The sequence below is a fragment of the Buteo buteo genome, chromosome 12, assembly GCF_964188355.1.
Source record: "Buteo buteo chromosome 12, bButBut1.hap1.1, whole genome shotgun sequence".
Lineage (NCBI taxonomy): Eukaryota > Metazoa > Chordata > Aves > Accipitriformes > Accipitridae > Buteo > Buteo buteo.
The window spans coordinates 15219527-15232929 of record NC_134182.1 but is presented as its reverse complement, the minus strand read 5'-3'; the positions used below and the strand labels follow the sequence as shown (position 1 = coordinate 15232929).

Below are 13403 nucleotides of genomic sequence, written 5' to 3'. Positions count from 1 at the left end.
CTAACATAATCTTCTTCAGATAGGGAGACTAGAACTGCACACATCATTCACATTGTGAATGATATGTACATAATGGTGTTTTCAATTTTTTTCTTTTTTTTCCCATTCCTCAAGGAGCCTAACATTTTGTTTGCTTGCTAAACTGCTACTAAACACTGAGCTGACATTTTGGTGCCTATTACAGCATCAAGATCTCACTCCTGAGCAGTTGCAGTCAGTTCAGAGTCCACTATTTTATCTGTGAAAAATGAATTTTATTGTGAACAATGCCACCTCACTGGAGCCAGTCAAGCAAGAAGCTACAGCTTTAGTCCAGTTTGAACACATGGAGAAATGAAAGATAAAACTGCAATTTAGAACTGGATTGCTAACAAAATAAAACCAGCAACAAGAAAGCTGGAAAGATACACTTTTGAGGCTGACTGCAATCCTTTATTCTGCCTGTTAGCAGTGATTCTGGAGCAATGATGACTTTGAACTTGGCTATACAGGAGACATCATAAGTGCTGCAGTGGGATTTTAATGTATATGGAAAAAAATAATTCCAGAGTTGTACATCCAAGAACATTTTCAGTTATGCATTACAGTTTGTCCATTTGCATGCATGACAGATATTAGGAAATAAGGACTTCTCATTATCTTACATAGTTGACAATAAGGAAGAAATTACTGTACTTCACTGTGCAGTACAAACTACCAGTCTCTATTACTGGCACCAGGATGGAGGAGGAGTAGGAAGGTTGAAAGATGAAGCACTTGTCTAAAGTTCCCAAGAAATTCAGTCTCAGTCTGGGACTTAGGAAAGCCACGCTGATATTTCTGTGAAGAAAGCTTTTGTAGCAGCTGGGGACTTATGGCAGATTAGTTGCAAATCTTAAAGATCAATTGAGATTTATTGAAACTTGAAATAATATATCTGTAAGTCTTTTAAGAGTTGGCTACTTTGGCTATTATGATATTTCTATTAAATTCTATTTGAGTGGAAGGACGATCATGCTTCTAAGGCCCTGATTGGCTTTCAGAAAAAAATTAAGTTTTTTCTTTTTCTCAAATTCATTTGGTGTGATCTGGGGCCAGTTATTCAAATTCTTTACTCTTCAGATTTACATGTGATTTAGGGACAATAAAAAGACTTTTCTTGTTTATATGTGGGTTTGTCTCACAATATGCAACTGATGGCATTACAGCTTTTCTAGCAAAAGTTGCCCATAGAGCCTGCATTTCATAATTATGGTCTTAGTTGTCATCTTTTCAACTCAATTTCTCTTTCTACTCAATTCTACACTGCCAAGCACACAGAGTCTTAGTTTCTGTGCATGACTACCACATGTGGCTAATTTTAAGTGTTCTCTTCCTGTAATGTTGGAATGACTACAAAAACTGTCCTTTCATTTCTTGCCTATGCCTTCAGTAGACTGCCATGGATGCCTCCTCAAAGCCAAAATGGATGCCAGATTAAAACTGAGATTTAATCCACAAAATAAACAAAATAAAACTGCTTAGAGACATTTACATAAAGTGAGCCATTCATAGAATGATGAGAATCTCTTTCAGTGCTTAAGATGTCTGCTATTTTTTACATGTATTTGAACCAGAAGTAATAGGTCGTGTCCAAGAGTGGGTCTAAGCCACATGGCAAGAGTGTAAGGGCAGCTTCACAACAGGGAATTCAAATGTTATCTCCTATCTACATTGCCAATGACTACTGTAGTAAGATTCTCCCTTGATTCTGTCCCCATACACAGTACCTATTTTAATATTATAAACATACCCAACACATTTCTAAAATCTATAAAACCAAGTAAGAAAATGGAAAGCCACTTTTAGAAGAGCCTCAGTAAAAAAGGAAACTTCATCAACAGGTCTTACAAAGTGTCACGGACCCTCCTTCCCTTTCCAGGGGAAGAAAAAGCTGCAAAAATGCCTGCATAATGCCCATTTCCCAGCTCTACTAGGGGCTCACATCATCAGAAGCACCACAGTTCATGTCTTGTCCTAAAAGTTTTCATGTGCAAGTCCAGCTACGGATAAATTCTCTGCTTAGACAAAAGCCTCACTTCTTGTCCTCCCTCCTTTCCCTGTCATTTGACAGGCATTCAGTAGAGAATACATTTATACCTTTTCTAGCTGAACTCTCTGGGACTGAAGGATGGTGCAGGCTGCAAACCTGGCACACTGCCCATCCTACATACTCCTCTGTAGAGCCCTGTAAAGGATCAGAGCAAGGAAAAGCCAAAATAAACCAACAAAACAAAATATTTTTCTTCTAATGTCTCATTGAAGCAGTGGGCTTAACAAAACTTCACACGGCACTTACCTCAGAATTCTTACTGAGAGCCCCTAATTTTTTCTCAGAAAAAAAAAAGTTTCTGAGCCTGGCCAAATGAATCCTGAAATACAGGAGAGAGACAACCAGTTCACCTTGGATGATTGCTAACAATTCCTTTCTTCCTAATCTGAAAAGTTCATCTCCAGGCTGAGGCAGGGCTGTCTACCAACATGGCACAGGCTAAGGAGCAGCTTGTAACCTCCTTTTCATGTTGGCTCAGTGGCTTGTTTACTCAACATTGTCATGTATTAGTTACTTGAAGAAATTAAACCTGTGCTCTAGTGTTCTTTTCTAGAAAAGCATTCCTAGATGCCTGCAATTCTGGGTATCAAATGTTAGTAAAGGCATGCAAAACTGACACTGAATGAAGCCATTACAGGTCATGATGATCTCAACCAAATGCAGTTTACCTGGCAGGCAGGACCTCAGTGCCCACAGTATACAGCAAATGGCGAAGTATTCTTTTTGTAATACAAAGTGCTGCATGAAATTCAGTCAGCTGACATGACTGTTTCTATGTTTGTACAAAATCCAGACAGGTTTCTCTGGATCTGAGTTTTGCACAAAACCAGATTGTGTTGGAAGTAGGTCATCTCCATCAGACCTTCCACATTGCTATGACTTCTTTTTATTTGGGTTACACATTTCCTGAGCCTTCAAAAGTATTACTCATCAGCAAAACCAGCATGCTAAATAGTCACATTTATTCAGGGGATTATTTGTATCACATTGGCAAGCAAACATTCATCATCAGTCTTTAGCTCACGCAAAACAACAGCCTTGCAGAATATAGAGACTTTTCGGAAGTTTCTTACTTCACTCAGGTTGTTATCATGACAGAATCTTGATCTGAGATATTTTGGGTCTCAAAGGGTCTGTTAGTGAAGACTCAGTTGTGTGTCAGCAGTGTTATCTATCTGCCATTATTGTTTTTGGCTGGGCCAGCAAATCACAGGACCGAGCTTTCCCATTATAAGTACTTTGGCTGTGAGGTATGTGTCAGATGTTTTCATAGCTCCCATGTTAGCCATAAACACTAGACCAATACTTTAACACAGTCAGGAAGATGCACTGAAGCTACACAGAATCAAGACACCCACTAAAAACCTAGTGTTGTTTTCATTCAAACATACTCTAAACAGATGGTCCATCACGTTCAGAATGGACAAGAAACTTTTAGTTAGCTTATGATGAACACCAATATTGGCAAAATGCATCCATGCAGCTCCATACAGTAACATTTACAAATTACTCCCCAGAATACCACAGACTATCCAGCCCATCCAGCTTCACCTCTGAAATGCCTATTTCCCAGCTGGTTTTGGTAGTGACTCACTCAAAAATGGTTAGTATTACAGCTCATCATGGCTGAAGTGAGGCTTGGGCAAGTCCCAATGGCTGGTTCTTTCTCTCACAGAATAATTAGGACACAGGCCAGCCCTCCCCATGCACACCAGCTGTGTGCTCCTTAGCCATTGCTAAGCAGACAGATGCATAATCTGGAACTGGTAGTTGCTGTCAGTCAACTGGCTGTTATTACATCAGGCACAGGATAATCTCCAGGACATTTCGCGAGGCAAGGGGCTCTCAGAATAACTTCTTGACTGTGCCACATGTGCAGGAGTCAAGTAGAGAGAAGCCAAAATAAAGTAAACAAACAAAAAAGAAAAAGTTCAGTTTTCTTCTAAATAACATGACACTGAAGCATGCATAACAAAAGTTTGTAAAACCCTTACATCTGAGCTCTTGTACAAAGTTCCCTAGCAGGAAACAAAGCCCCTGAGCCCACTCAAGGGGGTTCTCTTCCTGGAGCCTGAAAGACTGCTAGTCACCACTGGTGGAAACCAATGTCACTTCACTGACCATCCTCCTTCTGCTGAGCTTCCTCCTCCTATCTAATTATTCTAGATCTGGAGCAGGCTGTCCAGGGTTATGCCAGACAATTTGTGTTGTCATACCTGCAAAGATCAGACCCTCGCACAAGACACATTTCCAAGACTCTACACAAATAAAAGGATTCACAGCATGAACAGATGTGGAGTAGGTGAAGCCATAGATTAACAGAGGGCCTTGTCCTGTTTTCGGCTGGGAGATTTAATTTTCTTTCTAGCATCTGGTATAGTGTTATGTTTTGGATTTAGTATAAGAATAACGTTGATAGGAACAACTGAAAACATTAGAGTGTTAAGGAATGTTTAGACTAAGTAAAGGATTTTTCAGCTTCTCCTGCCCAGCCAGCAAGAAGGCTGGAGGGGCACAAGAAGTTGGGAGGGGACACAGCCAGGGCAGCTGACCCATACTGGCCAAAGGGGTATTCCATACCATGTGACATCATGCCCAGTATATAAACTGGGGGGAGTTAGCCTGGGGGGATTGCTCCTCAGGAACTAACTGGGCATCGATCAGCGAGTGGTGAGCAATAGCATTGTGCATCACTTGTTTTGTACATTCCAATTCTTTAATATTATTATTGTTGTATTATTTTTTTTTCTTCCTTTCTGTCCTATTAAACTGTTCTTATCTCAACCCACAAGTCTTACTTTTTTTCCAATGCTGTTCCCCAACCCACTGGGCGGGGGGGGGGGAGTGAGCAAGTGGCTGCATGGTGCTTAGTTGCCAGCTGGGGTTAAACCATGGTAACCCTGCTCTCTGTGCAGAAAGACACACTGCATATAGACTATCCCTTACATGGGAATCGTTCACCTGGCCAGAGCTATAATGCAAGAGCCAATAATAATAAATACATAAAGAAATAGATCAGTTCCTGTCTAGGAAATACAGTCAGTTAATTGAGATGACTTTTCTGGTTTGGATCTTGTCATCCTAGTGTCAGTGTTACAGTGAACAACCTTCTCAGAAAAACTCCATTTACAGTTAGGTATCTAATGGAGGTGATTTACAAACTGCCTGGCACCCATCAGTCTTTTGGCATGTACAAGCAGATTTTCTAAAGAACTCAGTGTGCACTTCAGTTTAAAAATCTATCTTTGTATTTTGGAAGTTTCCTTTGATATCTGAGTCCAAAGGGAGTGGTTGTGTGTGGAGCTCTAAGTACTGCTGGTTCTACAGTATCTTTTATATTCCCCAGATGAAGATCTCTATATTTCAGAAATGACATAACATACTAAATATCAGCAAAATAAATTACTCATTTCAATTCACTTTGAGAGTTAACAGGCAGACTTTAAAATTCAGCACATATACATAACCCTTCATAGCTAAAATAATCTGTCAAAATGTCATTTACAAGCCAGTTAATCTTCCAGTGAATATTAAGTTTAAGGCATATTTAATAGCAATCTTTTTTAGACAGCCTGAACAGTATAGTTTGCATGACCTTTTTAAAACTCTTCATCAGGACACAATATCTCTTGGAAATAAACTGTGTAGAGAGAAATACTCCTTTTACAAAAAAAAAAAATCTTCCTCGGAGAAAAATTATGAGGTGATAGAACTATAAACAGTCTGGCCATGGACATTGGCTTTTGGTTTTTTTTTTTCGGTTTGGGTTGGTGGTTTTGGTTTTTTTTTTCTGGCTCGAAAGAGTGACTTCCTGGATTCAGGAATATGTTGTGGACCTACATACATATCTACATATCATTTCAACCTGGAACACTGGAAACAACTACAGATGGGAATTTGAACAGGCACAACAGTGGCTGTCGTGATTTACTTTCCTTTTAATTAGAGCAGGTTGGAAAAATTCTTACCAAATACTGTTTCATTGGAATTTGATGATTTGGCCAATTTAGAACTTTTCACAGACGGTCTGACAGACCCTAGGCAGGCTCCAATATAAGCCTCACTGCCAGGCAGGTTTTAAAACTTGGGTTCTCACTGGCTACCTCGTCCAGCTTGTTGGCAGCCTGCATAGCAGGCTGCTGGGAACCTGCATTTGCAGGACCAGCTGTCCGTCCCCAAAACAGTGCAAGAGCTCTTTCTCCATTAATAGAGTATCCTAAGTGTTTTCCTTCTATTTCTTCAATTGGAACAAACACAAATGTCAAATCAACAAAAACCTCTGAGAAAAAGGATTACTATTTTTATCTCTGTCTGATTCTAATATCAAAGGAACATAATAAAAACATTAAAATTCCACTTGGTGGGAGCCACTTCATACGGGGACTATTATCATTAACAAACATAAACCAGATAACGTGTAAAATAAATTATGTCTTCAACAATGGCTACTTTTTGTTGATGTATTTTTACAACACACATTCAGAAAATATCACAATAGGAACCTGATTCCTTGGCCAAAATGCAAAATGAAATCAGTAATACTACACCAGAGAAAAAAAAGGGAAATCATTGCCACGCCTTCCTTCATGGTGTTTGGACATTAAAGGTAAAACCAAAGTCCTATTAATTATCATTAATACTTATGCAGTACCCACAAGTCCAAATTGACATGATAGCTTCATTCTATTATGCCTCATAATTCTCTATGCCAGGGAGTACTAAGCTGAATTAGGTGAAAACAAAGAATGGAAGAAGAAACAGAACTACAGGCTTTGGTGATATAAATGCTGAAGTGAAGTGCTGCCAAGTTTTCAATTTGAATTTATGCACATGAAAAAAATTCAGTGACTGCAGAAGTTCCTCTTTTGTTTGTAACTATTCATAGAATCATAGAATCATTTAGGTTGGAAAAGACCTTCAAGATCATCGAGTCCAACCATCATCCATGCCCACTAAACCGTGTCCTGAAGTGCCTCGTCTACACCCTTTTTGAATACCTCCAGGGGTGGTGACTCAATCACTTCCCTGGGCAGCCTGTTCTAATGCCTGACAACTCTCTCAGTAAAGAAATTTTTCCTAAACATCCCTTGCCGCAACTTGAGGCCACTTCCTCTCGTCCTATCTCCACCCACCTGACAGTAGAGACCAGCACCCACCTCACTACAACCACACTTCAGGTAGTTTTAGAGAGCGATAAGGTCTCCCCTCAGCCTCCTCTTCTCCAGACTAAACAGCCCCAGCTCCCTCAGCCACTCCTCATAAGACTTGTGCTCCAGGCCCCTCACCAACTTGGTTGCCCTTCTCTGGACATGTTCCAGTAACTCAATGTCTTTCCTGTAGTGAGGGGCCCAAAACTGAACACAGGACTCGAGGTGCGGCCTCACCAGTGCCCAGTACAGGGGAACAACCACCTCCCTGCTCCTGCCGGCCACACTATTTCTGATACAGGCCAGGATGACGTTGGCCCCCTTGGCCACCTGGGCACACTGCTGGCTCATATTCAGCCGGCTGTCAACCAGCACCCCCAGATCTTTCTCTGCCGGGCAGCTTTCCAGCCACTCTTCCCCAAGCCTGTAGTGCTGCATGGGGTTGCTGTGACCCAAGTGCAGGACCCGGCACTTGGCCTTCTTGAACCTCATACAATTGGCTTCAGCCCATCGATCCAGCCTGTCCAGATCCCTCTGGAGAGCCTTCTTACCCTCAAGTGGATCAACCCTCCCTCCCAACTTGGTGTCATCTGCAAACTTGCTGAGGGTGCACTCGATCCCCTTGTCCAGATCATTGATAAAGATATTACACAGAACTGGCCCCAATACTGAGCCCTGGGGAACACCACTTGTGACCTGCCGTCAACTGGATTTCACCCCATTCACAACCCTCTGGGCTCATCCATCCAACCAGTTTTTCACCCAGCGAAGAGTACACTTGTCCAAGCCATGAGACGCCAGTTTCTGAAGGAGTATGCCATGATGAGAGACAGTGTCAAAGGCCTTGCTGAAGTCCAGGTAGATAACATCCACAGCGTTTCCTTCATCCACTAGGTGGGTCACCTGGTCATGGAAGGAGATCAGGTCGGTCAAGCAGGACCTGCCTCTCGTAAACCCATGCTGACTGGGCCTGATCCCCTGGTTGTCCTGCACATGCCATGTGAGTGCTGTCAAGACAAACTGTTCCATAATCTCCACCGGTACCGAGGTCAGGCTGACAGGCCTGTAATTCCCTGGATCCTCTCTCCGACCCTTCTTGTAAATGGGTGTCACATTGTCAAGCCTCCAGTCATCTGGGACCTCCCCTGTTGACCAGGATCGCTGATAAATGATGGAGAGTGGCTTGGCAAGCTCCTCTGCCAGTTCCCTCAGTACTCTTGGATGGATCCCATACGGTCCCATAGACTTATGAGTGTCCAGGCGGCGTAGTAGGTCACTATTTCCTCCAGGATTAAGGGGGGTATATTCTGCTCTCCATCCATGCCTTCCAGCTCAGGGGGCAGAGTACCCTGAGGATAACTGGTCTCCCTATTAAAGGCATTAAGTACCTCAGCCTTTTCCTCATCTCTGGTGGCAACGTTCCCTTCTGTATCCATTAAAGGATAGATATTCTCCTTGGCTCTCTTTTTATTGTTAACATATTCGTAAAAACATTTTTTGTTGTCCCTTACAATAGTGGCCAGATTGAGTTCTAGCTGAGCTTTTGCCTTTCTAATTTCCTCTCTGCAGGACCTAACAAGATCCCTGTACTCCTCCCAGCTTGCCTGCCCTTTCTTCCAGAGATGGTAAACTCCCCCTTTTTTTCCTGACTCCTAGCAAAAGCTTCCAGTTCAGCCAGGCCAGTCGTTTTCCTCAGCGGTTCAACTTGCAGCACATGGGAATATCCTGGTCCTGAGCCATTCAGATTTCCTTCTTCAAGAATGTCCAGCCTTCCTGGACCCCTTTACCCTTCAGGACTGTCTCCCAAGGGACTCCCTCAACCAGTGCCTTGAAGAGGCCAAAGTTTGCCCTCCAGAAGTCCATAGTGGTGGTTTTGCTGACCACCTTCCTTGCCTCACCAAGAATTGAGAATTCTATCATTCCATGGTCGCTAAGCCTGAGACAGCCTCCGACCATCACACCTCCCACCAGTCCTTCCCTGTTTGTAAACAGTAGGTCTTGCAAGGCTCCTCCCCTGGTAGGCTCACCTACCAGCTGTGTCAGGAAGTTATCTTCCACACACACTCCATGAACCTCCTAGGTTGCTTACTCACTGCCGTGTTGTATTTCCAGCAGACGTCTGGAAAGTTGAAGTCCTCCATGAGAATAAGGGCACATGATTGTGAGACTACTGCCAGCCGCTTGTAGAATGATTCATCCATCTCTTCATCCTGGTTGGGTGGTCTATAACAGACTCCCAGCATGATATCTGCCTTGTTGGCCTTCCCTCTCATCCTTACCCATAAGCATTCAATCTTGTCAGCACAATTGTGTAGCTCTGTACAATCAAAACACTCCCTAACATAAGAGGGCCACCCCACCACCTCTCCTTCCTTGCCTATCCCTTCTGAAGAGCTTATAGCCATCCATTGCAGCACTCCAGTCACGGGAGTCGTCCCACCACGTTTCCGTGATGGCGACTAAGTCATATCTATCCTGCTGCACAATGGCTTCCAGCTCCCCCTGTTTATTGCCCATGCTGTGTGCATTGGCACAGATGCACTTGAGCTGGGCTATCGATTCCACCCCCAGCATTGGCATGCTGCCTCCAGGTTCATCTCTGTTGGGCCTAGTTTTATCTCCTTCCCCCTTCAAACCTAGTTTAAAGCCCTCTCTACGAGCCCTGCCATCTCATGAGCAAGAATCCTTTTCCCCCTTTGAGATAGCTGGACTCCATCTGTTGACAGCAAGCCCAGTGCCGTGTAAACCTCCCCATGATCAAAAAACCCCAAATGCCACCGATGGCACCAGCCTCCGAGCCACGTATTAACCAGGTGTGTTTTCCTGTTCCTTTCAGTATATTGCCCTGCCACTGAAAGGATTGAGGAAAACACTACCTGTGTTCCCGATCCTTCCACGAATCGCCCCAGTACCCTGAAGTCCCTTTTGATTGCCTTTGGATTTCTCTCTGCAATCTCATCACTGCCAACCTGCACAACCAGCAATGGGTAATAATCAGAGGTCCGAACCAGACCAGGGAGTTTCCTGGTAATGTCTTTTACCAGGGCCCCAGGGAGGCAGCAGACTTCCCTGTGGGATGGTCAGGTCTGCATATTGGGCCCTCTGTCCCCCTCAAAAGGGAGTCTCCTATGACAATTACCCTCCTTTTTCTTTTTTCAGAGGATGTGAGAATGAGTGGGGCTGCCTGACTGAGCCTAGGCACCCCCCTGGGTAGGGCTTCATCTACATCCTGATCTTCATTGACCTGGTCCTCAAGTTCCAGAGCCCCATACCTGTTGTGCAGGGGCAACCGGGAAGGTGAGGGAGACCGGGAGGGGATTCGCCTGCCTCCCCGAGCAGGGACCCGTATCCATTCCCCTCCATCTCGTAGGTCCCCTCCTGCCTGGTGACAGGAGGGCAGGGGAACCTCCGCTTCTTGCAGAGCCTCCATCTGCTGCCTCTGCCTCAGGGATGGTAGGGTGCGGGTCCACCAATCTCCCTCTCAGACTCCCTGGTACTCCTCAACCTTCCCACGTCCTCCTTCAGCTCTGCCACCAGGCTGAGCAGATCATCCACCTGGTCACCCCTCACACGAGAGGTGTCCCCGCTGCCCTCCGGCACCGGTGACAGACTCGGGCACTCCCTGCAGCCGCAGACCCGGGCAGCTGCACGTTTACGCGGCACCTCTGCCTGCGTCGCCGCATTTTTCCTAGCGATGGCTTCCACCCGAGCGGCAGCAGCCACAGCGGGGTCTCCCTCCGGGCCGACGCCCACCGCCCGAGGAGCCTTCTCGAGCTGGGAAGGGGAAGGGGGGGCCGCGCCCCGCCCTCTTTGCCCGCCCCGTTGCCGCGCTCCCGATCGCCGCCGCTCCTCGGGGCCGTTCCAATCTCCCGCGGTTGCCCGTGGCAACGCCCGCGCCGCGCCAGCCTCTGTCGCGAGAGCCGCCGGCTGTGGCCGGTCCCTCCGCTCTGCCCCGGGGCTCCCGCGCCTCGGGCCCCTCCCGGTCCGCCCCCATCCAGCGCTCAGCCGCCCCCTTACCGTTGCCTCTGCTGGCCTCGCCGCCGACTGATGTGGAACACTCCGGACATAGAATTTTTTCCTGTACTTCTATTTGCACTGAGCTCCTGCATTTCTGCAATTTTGAAATGTTGAAGGACAGCAGAGAATTTGCACCTGTGCAAACAACCCGAGTCAGTTCTTTTAAATCCTGTTTGCCACTTGGCACTGATGAAAATTTAAAAAGAAAAAAGAAAAACCAGCACCAAATCAAAAGCTTTTGGATTTTTGTCTTTGAGGAAAGATAAATTCATTTTTCAGACCGATTTAGCAGTTTACACTTTCTGCCTACCCTCCATGCCTGTAAATTGTGTGTTACCAAGTTGTTAGTATGGTCCTTCTTACAAGAAATAGAGATGCCAAGAAAACTGAGCTACTGCCATCATCTTTAAAGTATTGCCTGTCAAACACATCCAGTGGAACAGGGCCCTAGATATGCTTTTTGTTTTGCCTATTTGTTTGCCTATCTATTTTGTTTTGCCTAGCCTTTTCATCTTTTCTCCACTGAAACTGTTCCCAGGGGGAATAAGAATGGTTCCCAGCCAGAAAACAGATCTGGTGTTGAAAGTTCACCCTCACTTTCAGTTCCAGCCACCAACAGTGATGGAATTCACTTGAACTGATTTTTATTTATTTTTTTTTTAACAAGCAGAACAATTTCAATGCTTACAAAAGGTGCCAGTAGCAGTGTTGGAAGTCATTCAGATACTAGCAGCCACCGGGAAAGCTTTGTAAATATCGAGAATCCTTCTCAGTACCCAGGTCCCACCCCATCAATGTCAGCTGAGGTTGGAGCACAACATCTGGGTATTCCCCACACCTCTTCAGCCCTGGGCAGTCTTCTCCAGTGTTCACACAATAGCAACACTGCATTAGATACTGACTGGTCTCATTTCATACAAGACGTCAAACAATGCTTCAATCGTGGTTCTGGAATGGCATTTAGCCATAGTGACCCTGGATTCAGTCTAGATTCTAAAAAACATTATAGGTCTCTCAAGGTAATGTTGCTCTAAGTGGTTTATACTGCAGCAGATTTCATGGAAATGAAATGAGTTAATCCATCAGGTCTCTGTATGCCCCCTTGCAGAATCCCTCTGGAAGTATCTCAGTGCAAATGCTGGACATTTCATTCTGCCTATGTCCTATCATGTCCTACAAATTTTACCTGACTTCACTCGTACTTGCGTGAGAAACCTTGATTTCTAAATTTAAAGCAGTGTTTCAGTAACTACTTAATGTTCATACTGTCATAGCTAAACTTTTATCCCCAGAACTGCTTGTCCATGAAATGTGTCAGAAGCTTTTATTTATAACTCATAACTAATAATGCTGGAGTTGGATTCAAGAACTCCAGGTTTAGTCGCGTGCCTGTCTCAGATAACCTGACATAAAGTTTTATTATTCCTGTATGTGGCAGAACAGCTTCTAAGTCATGCTTTTTTCCCATGTCACAGAATCTAACAAGAAAGGTAAAAAAGCTATAATTTAAATTCTCAACAGAAAGAAATTAATTAATCAAGATAGTCTTTTGAGGCAAAGAAGTTTTTTTCTTCAATGCTCCTGTTTTTTTCATTGTGAAATTCTCTATCCTCTCTTGCAAGCTAGCATGAATAGTTAGAAAACTACAATTTCCAAGAAGGAATACCATTCATCCTCCTCTCTCCTAATTCCAGTATTCTTAATTTCTACATGAGTGGGAGGAAGAAGCTTGCTAAAACTGCTGGTTGTATCTCAAACATCATCCACACATACAGGCAACTTTCTTCCCTCTGTCTCAAATGGCCATAGGTCTTTCTGCTGACTCAGGATAAAGAAAGGAATCATATAAAAAATATTCCTCCTTGAACATGCCAGAGTTAATTCAGAATAATAGTAAGAAATGCTTTTTTCTTTGACAACAAAGAATTAGAGTTTTGGGGCCCAGAAAGCATTCCTGGGTATTAGAATCCAATACACTTATACTACACACAACTACATCACATATTTCCTTTCCCCCTATTTCAGTATCATAACGAAAAAAAAATTAGATCTTGTGGTAAACATGTTGAAGTGGAAGTAGTCTTAGTGTTCTGATGGTATCTAGAGGACCTCTGTGAAATTATCCACTACAGAGCTGTTGTATACACAGAGAGTGACAGACATGCCAA

At 44.1% G+C, this 13403-nt stretch overlaps 1 long non-coding RNA gene across 1 annotated transcript in view; it reads right to left on the bottom strand.

The window, feature by feature from the left end:
* Nucleotides 1-11556, bottom strand: part of LOC142037964 (uncharacterized) — a 165231-nt gene extending 153675 nt beyond the window's left edge. Inside the window, exon 1 of the long non-coding RNA XR_012652479.1 lies at nt 11236-11556. This is a non-coding gene — a long non-coding RNA (uncharacterized LOC142037964). The remainder of the gene's footprint in view (nt 1-11235) is intronic.
* Nucleotides 11557-13403: the final 1847 nt, after the last annotated feature.